Consider the following 12,237-nt stretch of genomic DNA (forward strand, 5'->3'; position numbering starts at 1 on the left):
AGAAGAACTTGATTCAAATCTATGCTGTCGACTACAAAGAACATGCTCTTTTTATTACTTCACACATTTCTCTTTTTGGAGTTTTTTTTTCTTTTTGGGTCACACCTGGCAATGCACAGGGGTCACTCCTGGCTCTGAAATCAGGAATTACCCCTGGCAGTGCTCAGGGAACCATATGGGATGCTGGGAATCAAACCCAGGTCAGCCGGGTGCAAGGCAAACACCCTACCTGATATGCATCATTCCAGCCCCACTTCACACATTTCTTGCTTTCTATTTTGACCTGAAGTAGGAAGAATTTCATTCTTGGTCTCTTTTTATTCATTCTTAAAAAGAGGAATGGATGAAATAATCTGTGAGTTGCTTTCTAGTTAAAAAACACTATGATCATTCTTTAATATTTTAAAAAAATGTACAAAAGCATCAATTAAATACTGCCTTCTTCAAGCCAAACAATCCTTCAAGATGTAGGAAAAGGAGTAATCGATCTGTGTCAAATATATAAATCATGAAGTACAAAAACTATTTTTGCCTTGGAACCATATCCCTGTGGACTTATACATGAGATCTTTTATTTAGTCTTTTTTATGCATGAAAGACATATAGAAAATACCTGCTATATTAGTAGAAGTCCTGAAGTTCTCAGATAATGTTTGGGTAGGTTATATGGGTTTCATAGAAATATCTCATCCACACAGAAATATAAGTTACTTAAGAATTTCAAGTTACCACTTAATATTTGCTAAGTTTGTGAAAACTCCCACTAAACTCAACAAAAATACATTGTTGACATCACGTATATTTTATTGTACACCTCTAATTTTTTTCTTATGAATTGCTGTGCCAACCTAAAGATAAGACAGCTATATTCTAAAATATCGTTTGTAAGGTTTCCATATAAAGGAATAAATTCTGTTAAAGATACTATTTTAAAAAATTGAATCACTGTGGGATACACTCTTACAAAGTTGTTCATGATTAGATTTCAGTCACAATGTTCCAATACCCATCCCTTCACCAGTGTACATTTCCCACCACCAATGTCCCTAGTTTCCATTTGTCAACCTCCCTACTCACCTCCCTGAACCTCCCCCTCCCCCGACAAGTCTGCCTCTATGGCAGGCACTTCTCTCTCTCTCTCTCTCTCTCTCTCTCTCTCTCTCTCTCTCTCTCTCTTCCTCTCTCTTTCTCTACTTCTGGTCATTTTGGTTTATAATACAATGCTGAGAGGTTATTATATATATCCCTTTACCTATATACCATAATAGATCTTTTATTTATTTTAAAAATAATGTAGAAGTACTGCTATTTGTTTAGTCATTGATTAAGCTGATTGAATTGGGAATGAACTCCACATTACTTTTTTTTAAAAATTGTATCACCATGAGATAGAGTTACAAAGCTTTCATGTTTGAGATTCAGTCATGCAATGATGAAACATCCATCCCTCCAACAGTGCACATTTTCCACCACCCACATCCCAGTCCTCACCCTGCCTCTAGGGCAGACAATTTCTCCAATACTCTCTCTAATTTTGTACATAGCCCTTTAAAAGGCCTCCAGAATCTTCACAGAGCAGCTATGGAAAGACTAAGGGGATAATAATGGGTTTTTTCCTATAAAGTCTGTGGGAGGAGACTTAAGGAAAGATACAGCAAGTTAGTCAGTGCTAATATAATTGCTGCTAAATGTTTCAAATGAAATGGACCAGTAGATGACCTTTTTAAAACATGAGTGAATAAGTACTTAGAATATCATCTTTGTCTACTTTTGAAAAAGAAGAACTTTCATAGAAAAGTAGATTCTAGAAAATATTTCTTGGTTTTATTTCCATTAGAACTTGATTGTCAGAAAAGCAAGGAAGCAATTCATTTCTGAAAAATGAATAGTATTTTTCAGACTATAATTTTAACTTGAGAGACTTTTGCTGAAGAAAGTAGCTTGTTATTTTAGATATATATTGACTATTTCACATACCATGTGTGATCAACACTAGCTCCATCTTTTCATACCCGTAATTTAATCAACAAAGCAATATATTCTTTATTTCCTTCAGAAGACTTGAAAAAAGCAAGCCCAAACAGTAGATTTTTCTGTAATAGACTTATTATTTTATTTTTCATCACTTATTTTTTCTTTCACCCTAGCTTAGTAATGAAGCCTAAGAAACCAATTTTGAAACGAGCAGGTCAAAATAGGATTATTTTTAAAATTTCAAGAATTTGGAAATTGTTCATTAATGTAATGTAAGACTGACTGAAAGTTTCAGAGTTATTCTGGCTTTGGTTCTCAGAGGAAACTAGTATAAAAATTAAGAATGCTATTTTATGTTTGTTTTGGAGGCATACCTAGCAGTGTTCAGTGGATCACTTCTGGCAGGCTCAGGAGACCATATAGGGTGCATGGGCTTGAGCCCAGTCAGCCAAGTGCAAGGGGAGTGTCTCCCCACTGTGCCATCTCTCCAGCCCCAAGAAGCTTATTTTCTCTCAACCCATAAGTGAGAAGGTATATGTCCTGTTTCATGAGTCCCAGAATCAGGTGTGTGCAAGGCATATGAAGTCTAGTTTTGTAGTTTGTTGTTGTTGCTATCTTTTATAGTCACCCAGATGACACAAATATTTTAAACTTTAAAAGAAATTTTCAAGAAACTGAGGAGGTACTTCAAAGGACTGGGCCACATGCCTGAAATTGATCCTTGGCAATGTGTGGTTCCCAAATATTGATCAGTATCAGCTACCTACTACCAGCAGTTGTACCCCCTAGCCCCCAAAAGAGGAGCTTTTAAGGTTGATAGCCATTTTTTAAAATTATTATTAAAGAACTTTGCTTTACAAAGTTATTCATCTCTGCATTTCAGGCAGTGCTCAGACCTTACTCCTGGCTTTATTCAGGAATCACTCCTGGTGGGATCAGGACCATATAGGGTACTGGGAATAGAACCTAGGTCAGACGCGTGCAGGCCCTGCCTGTTCACTGTCTTACAGTATCTGCTGTCACTTGAATAATATAAACTATTACATTTCCTATATTGTTATTTTATATTACATTTGTGTATACTTTTATTATTTGCTTTTGTTCTTTCTCTGAAATATGTTCCTTGAGTTAAATAATTGTTAAATAGACTTAAGGAAGCCTGACACTTTCTTGCAACAGACACTTGATATATATTTATACACTTTAACCACTTGACAGTAGAGCAGAGAATAAAATGTTCTATACAGAATATGAAATGAGAAAGAATAAAATGTGAATCAGAAAATAGAGTATGGTGATAGGGAAAATACCCAGGGAGCCACTGAATCTAAGTAAAACAATTTAAATACACAAAATTCATCCTTAATTTTTTTTTCTTTTTTGGACCCCACCCAATAGTGCTCATGTTGCTTACTCCTGGCTCTGTGCTGACTAATTCCTTCTGGTGGTACTTAGTGGACCATATGCAGTGTCACGAATCAAACTCAAGTTGGCTACATGCAGGACAAGCATCTTATTCTCTGTACTCTCTGGCCCCAATAACAATGTCATTTTTACAGTTGTATGTGAATGCCAAGAAATGCATTGATCATATTGTTTTGGCTAACATTTAACAGTTTTCAGGTCATCTCTCTGAAACAATGTAATTTCAGTTTGTGCATTTTTAAATTTTGCATTTTTTTGTTATCAATAATGTTTACTTATACCTCTAATTTAAAAATGGATCAATTTATCAAAAGTGTCGCAATGAGATCTAAAAATGATAAAATAGCAATGTAAATATCATAATTTAAATTAATGATGGTTAATTTAACTTCAGTATAAACTGTCACTGTCATCCTGTTGCTCATAGATTTGTTCGAGCGGGCACCAGTAACATCTCACATTATGAGACTTATTGTTACTGTTTTTGGCATATCAAATATGACACAGGTAGCTTGCCAAGCTCTACTGTGGGGACACGATACTCTCAGTAGCTTGCTGGGCTCTCCGAGGGGTGGAGGAATCGATCACTGGTCAGCTGCGTGAAAGGTGAACGCCCTACCAATGTGCTATTGCTCCAGCCTTCAGTATAAAACATGTTATAAATCTGAGTTGTGGCAAGTTTATATGATTTTGCACCAGCAGTCACAAAGAAATAAAGGTGTAAATTGGAAGTACAACTATTAATATCTCAAAATTTGGGGGCTGCAGCAATATCACAGCAGGTAGGGCGGTTGCCTTGTACTCGGCCGACCCAGGTTCGATTCCCAGCATCTCATATGGTCCCCTGAGCACCGCCAGGGGTAAGTCCTGAGTGCAGAGCCAGGAGTAAACCCTGTGCATCGCCAGGTGTGGCCCAAAAAGCCAAAAAATAAATAAATTTCTAAATTTTACTTTATTAAGTGGGCAATCTGTTACTGTTAGTTGTGAATGCTTTATCTTTTAGAGCACTTTTCTCAGTTTGTTTCTTTTCATTACTAAACAGAAAGCAGTCTCCTGTCATCAACTGAGATTTGTTTTTCTTTTTTCTGGTTTTTGGACCACACCAGGATGTACTCAGGGATTACTTCAGGCTCTGTGCTCAGGGATCACTCCTGGTGGTGCTCAAAGAACCATATGGAGTGCTGGGGATCAACCTGGGTCAGCCTCATGCAAGGCAAGCACCTTACCTGCTGTACCATTGGTCTAGGCACTAAACTGAATTTCCTAAGGCAAATTCTAATTAATAGTTTCTCTTGATGAGCAATGTGAATTCTTGAAGGCAGAGATTTCCCCCCCAAGCCCCTGCCTCATTTTTAGTGCTAATTAGTGTTAACCTTGTAATTTACTTACTAGGTATTTTTAATAAATAAATGTGTTTTTCATTAAAAATACCACCAAAATTATAAAACTCATTCAAAATTATAAGTAGCAAAGTTGCGTTTTTATTTTAAGTTTGGGAGTGAACTAAAATTTAGTAAGATTTTGCTAAAAGGAATTAATAGTTATGAATAGAATGAATTATTGGCAAAATGGATCAAATAACATTGCTAGCATTGCAAATACTTCTAGCATACAGTACTGGAGAGCAGTGACTACTGTATATGCTGCCACAGTTTGACTTTTCAGTACTTCATGTATGAAGGAAAAGTTCTCAGCTAATTATTCCCGCTGACAACCAGTGGCAGGAGTTTGCTGACTATCATACACTGTGCTGTAAGAGAGGAGATAAGACATCTTTGTGAGCAACTCATATGTTATTAGAACTTAATATTAGAAGTTTATATGTTAAATTTATATATTTGACATATAAAAAACATATGTTATTTGTTATTACAAAAAACTTACAGTCAAAAGTAGACCTGTTCTTACTTTGTTTGTTTGAAGAAAAGTATTTTCTCTTTTTTTTTCTATTGAGATTTTTTTATTTTTTGGGATATACTTTTCAAAGTTTATGTTCTCATACCACAGCCACCACCAAGTCTTCTATTACAGTCTACTGGACCCACCCCCATCCCCTCAGCCATAGCTCTATGGTCTGAGTCCAAGGGTTGACAAGTGGAGATTTTAAAAATGATCAAGTTATGACCTAACTTAAGTATATAAATAAGTATATATTACATTTGTGTAAAAATAAGTATATATTATATATTGTATAAATAGACTCACAGCATAATGCTCTTAGTTTTTGCTACACTGAAATATACTGGTTATCAGGGAAAAGGTTTTGAAATGTGAAAGGGGATGCTGATAATGCTAGAAATTATCTTTCAACCTGTATATTTATATCTAAGTTAAATATCTAAAATTAAGTGAATTTATTTTAGGGACATTGTATCTTTTGTTGTTTTTTTAAATTTTTATTTAGGCAGTGTGATTTAAATAACCACTGTTAATAATATATTAATTTTTTTAAAGAGAACTGAAATATGGCACAAAAACTCAACCCTTACTAACACTTGTTTCTTTTTTTAGGTGAAAAATCCATGATTTAGTATTGGTACTGTTTTTAAAAATAGCATTCAAAAGTTTTGACAAAATAGAAAGAAATATTCAGCAGCTGTCAAGAAGTGTTCTTTATATAATATGTTCTGCTTCCTATTCCTATAAGCCCAGTCATTATCTGAGTTATTTGCTATAAAAAGAGATTTAGAAAGATATTGTTTCTTTCTCTCTGGCTTTCATATTATTGTCTTTGACCTGGAATTTTTCTCCACTATTCTATGCTTAGTGAATTGTCCTTAAACTCTGTATGACTTAATTCTGCTTTCTGAATGTTTTCATTTTTTTCCCCCCTCGATTCCATTCATTTGGGGTCTGCTTCTGTGGCCAGGCTATTTTCCTTTATACCTGGGCCATTATAAGTGGGATTCTGCCTAATTTCTGCTTCCTATTATTGTTATTTGCACTGTTTGAAAGAAAATTCTTTGATTTAATACTACATGGCAAGGATTTGGTGCGTTTTAACTTGTGAATTCCTCCTAACTTTTCTTTTTATTTTCTATAAAGTCTTATTATTTTAAAATATGTTAATTGTATTACCTTTTTGTACTTTATAGTCACCCAGGAATAACTCAGAGAAAAATATTGACTGGATATTTTGTCTAAGTTACCTGGAATTTATTCTAATTATTGTAAACAAAAGAAAAGAAAGATGTCAATCTATTCTTGGTGATTCATCAAAGGCTTCTAAGGAGTAGGAAAGGAGTAGGAAATGACTCCTCAACTATGATCATGAGTTTTTGCTGGTTTGTTATGAGATAATTTTTGTTGAATTTAGTGAAGGCTTTCTCAAAAAGAATTCCCAATTTCAGCACAGACCTTTATTGCAATAATTCTAGTAGTGGTCCACTTATTTGAATAATGTAAATTATCTCTGATAATGCATTTACCTTGGGATCATAACATTTGTGGACGTAGACTTAACCATCATAAAAGTATTTCTAACAATCTGAAGGATCACACAGGTACGGGCCAACAAGGATACTCTAGAGTCAAAGATGGTTCAAAAGGAGACAGCTGGACCAAAATTTATGGTTGTCATCCACTCTCATTCATACATGCCGAGATGCTACATTTTGAATGTTTTTGAGTATCATCATGTCTATGTAATGTAGTTTCGAAGAGTATTTCTGAAGCTTCTAATAATATGTTGCTACAGATTAACACTGAAAGGCAGCCTTATTGAATCCCCATAGAATTGGTATTCATAGAATTGTTCCTGTTTCTATTTGAATTACAAGGCATCTAGGGCTATTCCTCTACCTTCACTAATCAGACTCAAGTGGACCTTTCCTGGCCATTGTGAGCATAGACAAATTTGGGGTTTTAGCACATAATAGAGGTCTTGGAATTAGTACTACCTTAGGATTAATGTGCAAAGATTATTACTAACTTTGAAGATTTTTTCAAGGTAATTGAAATGGAAATAATTTTTTAATAAGCTACCCTGAGTTTTCTTTATAACGTTCCTAAGTTTTTATGTCTATAATGCTGGGAGGTAGGGTAGAATAAAGGTCTACATGTATTGTATAAGCATCATACTTTAAGGTTATAAAGCAGATACTGATCTCAACCTAAAATACTTCAATATTGCAGGAAATACAATTTCATTTTTCCATTCGATTCTGTTTCCAGCTCCAATTGTGCAGGTGACAGAAGACATTTCACATAGCAGATTTGGCAGGCACTTCATCTAAGTTGAGGAGGCCTAGATGGGATCAGGGTATTAGAATGGGTATGGAGCATTTGATCCACCAAACAATCTCCCTTGACCTATTATAATATGTATCCTTCATCAATAGCTATGAGCCCCGCAGTTTGTTGCTGGGTTGAGTTTGGTCTATGAGCAAGGCAAATAGGGTGCTGACTTCTGCCATTTCTATACTCTTTTGGGTATCTGGGATCTTTCTTATTCTAGAACCGTTTTGTCCTGTTAAGGTTTCTGTGTTCATCATGCTAAGTGAAATAAGTCAGAAAGAGAGGGACAGACATAGAAGGACTGCACTCATTTGTGGAGTGTAGGGTAGCATCACATGAGGCTGACACCCAAGGACTGTTGATACAAGGGACAGGGGATTGCCCCATAGCTGGAACACTGCTTCATGAGTGGAGGGGAGAAAGCAGATGGAATAGAGAAGGGATCACTAAGTAAATGATGGCTGGAGGAACCAGTTGGGATGGAAGATGCATGCCGAAAGTAGATAATGGACCAAACATGATGACCTCTCAGTGTCTGTGTTGCAAGCCATAATGTCCCAAAGTAGAGAGAGAGTGTGGAGAATATTGTCTGCCATGGAGGCAGGGGAGGGTGGGAAAGGGGGGGTATACCAGGGATATTGGTGGTGGGGAATGCACTGGTGGAGGGATGGGTGTTTGATCATTGTGAGATTGTAACCCAAACATGAAAGCTTGTAACTATGTCACGGTGATTCAATAAAATTTTAAAAATTTAAAAAAAAGGTTCAGTGTTCATTGTGGTAGCACCTGGCCATATGTTTAATTCTATCTAGAATTACATTAATCAAAAGAAAAATATATTAAAACTCTAGTTCCTCAATATAATAGTAACATTGCAAGTGCTTATTAGCCCCAATTGCTTTGAAACTGCCAAATTGTATTTGGCAGCCAGATACAGAATATCAGAGGAAGTTTCATTGACCTTTGTTTTGCTAAAGTCTTGGCTGTGTGTTCAAGTAGCATGGGCATGCACCACGTGCATTCAGTGACCATGAGCCATGTCCCCACCCCGGCCAGCCACTGCCAATGGATGCATGAAGGAGGGGACAGGGTTGCCAAGCTGGTTGGTGATCAGTCACTGTTGATTCCAATCTCTGTCCCGCTGTTTATTCCATTTTCTCCATGTGCCTATTCCAGTCTCACTGCACACTCCATTCCAGTTTTACCCTGACCCTCATTCCCATCTCCTATGATCCCTCATTCTAGTATCCCCATGCCCAGTCTCACTACCTTAGTCATCAACCCAATCCCCTGGAGTTCAGGGTAGCAAATACACATAGGTAAAATAGCACAATCAACATAGGAAATCCCTTTCTTCTAGGGAAACTTCTTCTAAGACCAAGTTCTCATCCTGCAAGGAGATCCCCTCAAGGATGGAATTTCATCTACGGGCATATTTCTCCTTTACTTAGTTCTTATCCATTTAAACAATTATCTTAAATTTACTTCCTAACAATCTTTCTAGTCACTTTGTATGATCACAGTCATTTTCATCATCATCATCCCCTTGACCATCGATTTTCTCAAGCGATCTCAGTAACATCTCCATTTGTCCTAGCCCTGAGATTTTAGAAGCCTTTCTTTACTCAGTCTTCCCAACGGTGCCACATTGGAGGCTCTTTCAGGATCGGGAATGAGACCCATTATTGTTACTGGTTTTGTCATATGAATACACCACGGGGAGCTTGCCAGACTCTCCTGTAGCTTGCCAGGTTCTCTGAGTGGGAGAACTAGGCTGAAAGATGTCACTTTTGTGAATTTGGTTTTATAGTCTCTAGATCTTGTTCATTGATGGGATCACATGGCACTGGGGGCAGTTTCTGGGTGTGACTTCCTAGCTACTGGAAAATGGGGGATCTGGGTGGAAGAGGCACAATCCCGCTCCAAGAAGGCTTGGAGATCTCAGCCCCGGGTGCCGCACACCTGGGTTCCTCTGCCAGTTCCTGCACACTGTGAGGCTGGACCGAACATGTGGAGAGGGGCCTTGAGCATGGCTGTGGCTGGAGTCTGGAGGTTTTCGGTTGCTGGGGCTCTGCTAGGAGTGGGGAGGGAAACTCAACCCACACCCTCCGGGAGGCGCCGGGGAAGACAGCCAGGCGTGGGGGCAGGAGACAACAATATTATGTACTAACAATGTAAAATAAATTGAAAAAAGTTGTGTAATTAAGAGAACCAATAACATCTAATTTCACAGCTTTCTGGACATTAACCAGTATAAAAGTTTTTAAATGATACCCACAGACACAGAACAGAGGAGGGGGTGCTTGCTTGGCACCTGCCCAACCCAGTTTCAATTGTCATCACCCCACAGGGTCTTCAAGCAGTGCATAGAAGGATCAATGAGCACAGAGCTTGGAGTAACCCCTAAGCATCACCAGGCATGGCCTCTAACCAAAAATCATGACGGTCACTCTTATCCCGTTGTTCATCGATTTGCTTGAGCGGGTGCCAGTAACGTCTCCATTCGTCCCAGCCTGAGATTTTAGCAGCCTCTCCTTAATCGTCTTTCCCAATGATTGGAGGCTCTTTCAGAGTCGGGGGAATGAGACTGTTATTGTTACTGTTTTTGGCATATCGAATACACCACAGGGAGCTTGCCAGGCTTTTCGCGGGATTTACAGTGCAATTTCCAATCTCTGGAGGTGACTGAACAACTCGGGGAAAGTGGCAGGTCTAAGCTCTCCTGGGGACATCTTGCTGTAGATCCCAGAATACAGTCCTCAGGCTAGATTAGTCTTTCTTAACCAGGGCAGGATCTTTACACAATTACTTCTTTTTGGGTCATGACAGAGTTTGTCCATGACCATGCTCTTATTATAAGTTTATGGCACTTTTGGCCTATCCCATTTCGATGCCAGAGTAGCTTACAGCTTGCCCTGGGTCTATCCAATCCTTTTGTCTGGATCCTGCTTTTGGGGTGCTAGGAACTAAGGCAACTGAGGCTCAAATCAAACAAATATGACAGATTCCCAGGAGTAAATATCATTTGGAATCAATTAACTCCCAAGTTACAAAAGCATAAAATTATGTGCCTATATAAAAAGGACATTGCTCTAAAGTAAACTATGCAATGGACATAAGGGAAAGAGAAAAGCAACATTTCACTTACAAATACAAAATCCAAAGTCCTTAGAAGAATCTGACCTTACAAGTCACAGGGTCTGATTTAGGAATATAAGTGATTAACAGAATGAAGAATCAGAGCACAAAGGAGAAGTAAAAGATAAACACAGAGTAATGGGAGTACTTCAGGAGCACTGTGATGGATGTAACCCAATAAACCTAAGCTCCCTGAAGCAAGGGAGACAGGATGGAGGAGAAAGGAGGAACCTATGTTATCCTCCATTGGCTAGACTAGATACATGGTACAACTTTTCTTAAGAATCTTGCCACCTCCCCAGAGCTCTAACAAGGGAAAAATAATGTGAGATATATCATTTACCTCACCAGTTTTCATATTCTGTTGATAGACCCTGCCATTTCGAATGCCCTTCTCTAAGAGAGAATAGAGAATAGAGCAGATAGACAGAGAATAGAGCAAAATGTGCCACTCCTGATCAGGATTCATTACTTTTACCCCTAACTTTGTCTTTCCTGACTAGTTCAGGAAACTCTGTATAAGAAGTTTTTGAGGGGTAGGAGCTCTCAAAAAATATTCACGAGGGCTGGAGGCCTCACTAGCTTGTCTCAGCCAACCAGAGGTTCAGTGCAAGGACCAGAGGACATGAGGCTGCTCAGGCCCTGCAGTGCCAGGGATTACTTGGCCACTCCAGCAGATCTAGAGGTCTCCAGGGATGGATTTAGCAATGTCTGGAGGACCATGTGGTTCCAGGAGTTTAATTTGGATTATTCGAGTTTTGTACTGTCTCTTAAACTTATTTTTAGCAGATCTGTCCAATATGAATATAATGTGAGTCATATGTGTACTGAGAATTCTAATTTAAATTATCCACATTAAAACAAAGGAATAGTGAACCAATACATAAAAAATATTATCAATAGACAAACCATATTTAATGATTAATAGCACTGTAGCACTGTCGCACTGTCGCACTGTCTTCCCGTTGTTCATCAATTTGCTCTAATGGGCATCAGTATTGTCTCCATCGTGAGACTTGTTGTTACTGTTTTTGGCATACCGAATACGCCACGGGTAGCTTGCCAGGCTCTGTCAAACTGGCAGGATACTCTCGGTAGTTTACCAGGCTCTTCGAGAGGGACAGAGGAATTGAACCTGGGTAGGCCGCATGCAAGGCAAACGCCCTACCTGCTGTGCTATATTAAATTATTTTTTCACACATATCAAATTATTAAGTCTTTGAAATATATATATTTATATATACACAGAAATTTATATTATTATTACAGAACATCTCAACTTGGAGTAAGCACATTTCAAGTGCACAGTGTCTAGATTGAACAGTGAAAGTCTCTAATTATACCCATTTCATTCCTCCATAATGGGTTAGACTTTTCAAATTCAAAAGCCAAAGGGGAAAAATTTCTCTATTTCTTTATGTGTTTTTTATCTCCTTTTCTTAAAAAAGAGAAAATTTCAGTTAA

This window comes from Sorex araneus, chromosome X (assembly GCF_027595985.1).
Source record: "Sorex araneus isolate mSorAra2 chromosome X, mSorAra2.pri, whole genome shotgun sequence".
Classification (NCBI taxonomy): Eukaryota; Metazoa; Chordata; class Mammalia; order Eulipotyphla; family Soricidae; genus Sorex; species Sorex araneus.